Source organism: Pteropus vampyrus, unplaced genomic scaffold (genome assembly GCF_000151845.1).
Source record: "Pteropus vampyrus isolate Shadow unplaced genomic scaffold, Pvam_2.0 Scaffold460, whole genome shotgun sequence".
NCBI classification, from domain to species: domain Eukaryota; kingdom Metazoa; phylum Chordata; class Mammalia; order Chiroptera; family Pteropodidae; genus Pteropus; species Pteropus vampyrus.
The window spans coordinates 319,188-320,308 of record NW_011889241.1 but is presented as its reverse complement, the minus strand read 5'-3'; the positions used below and the strand labels follow the sequence as shown (position 1 = coordinate 320,308).

Below are 1,121 nucleotides of genomic sequence, written 5' to 3'. Positions count from 1 at the left end.
GCTATACTATGAGACAAATAACTTTACTCTTCTAAAAAAGTAGTTTTGTTCATTACAATCAGGACATGAGTTAGAGGGGATACTGTTGCTTGTGTGTTTTCTTGTTAAGGGCACATAAATTAGGGGCTGAGAGGCTGACTCTTCTCTGTGAGTGTGTGTGACTGTGTTTTGTTTCATATGTAGCAGCCAGTGAAGGTGCGTAGATACGTTATGCACATATATGTTTATACTTAGGCAAATGTAAATTAACTTTTACTTTTTAAAATTCAAATTGTTTTTTGACAATTTCTTCAGCTTTTCATTGTGGTCGTTGTCCAAAGGAATGGTTTACGTATTCCAATGATTGCTATTACTTTAGTACCGAAAGGAAAACATGGACTGAGAGTCTGATGGCCTGTGCTTCTAAGAACTCTAAGCTGGTTTATATAGATAATGAAGAGGAAATGGTAAGATTCTAAATGTTTCCAACATTTTATTAAAAGATTTTTTTGGTCTATTGGATATTGTAGAATATATTCATTATTTTGTATATAACCGTAGTTTATCTTAAAGTCTGTTAATATACCATTGTTTGACACTGTAATCTTTCATTTCTATTTTATGCCATTAATTAACATATGATAATTTCCAGTTCTTAGATTTCATAGACAACGATGTTTCCATAATTGCATTTCTTGCAAATAAATTTTGCTGTTTATTTTTACAATATATCAAGGAAATTAATCGTATCAACTTTGTGCAGATTGATTACAAACTGGAAAGATCAATGTAATTATAAATCAGATCATGAAACAGAAGTTTGCAGTTTGTTGTAGCCCTTCTCTTGTGTATCTTTTTAGAAGTTCTCCCTCCTTACATAACCATTATTGAGATTTTCAATATTAGAATTATCTTGGCTTCATTTTGAACTTTATATACAGAGGATCATTCAGTTCGCATTTTATGTGTGTCTCCTTTTATTTCCATATGACATTTTTGCAATTATTCTATACTATTGCATTTATCTGTACTTTGTTAATTTTCAGTGCTATAATTGTATACACATGACATCTTTAATCTATCCTACTCAGAATATAGTTGTTTTATTAATGTGTAGGTATTATGAATAATTGTTTTATAAA

General features: G+C 30.1%; 1 protein-coding gene across 1 annotated transcript in view; it reads left to right on the top strand.

The window, feature by feature from the left end:
• Positions 1-1,121, top strand: part of LOC111732435 (NKG2-A/NKG2-B type II integral membrane protein-like) — a 14,058-nt gene that overhangs the window by 4,494 nt on the left and 8,443 nt on the right. The gene's annotated exons all lie outside the window — the stretch shown is intronic.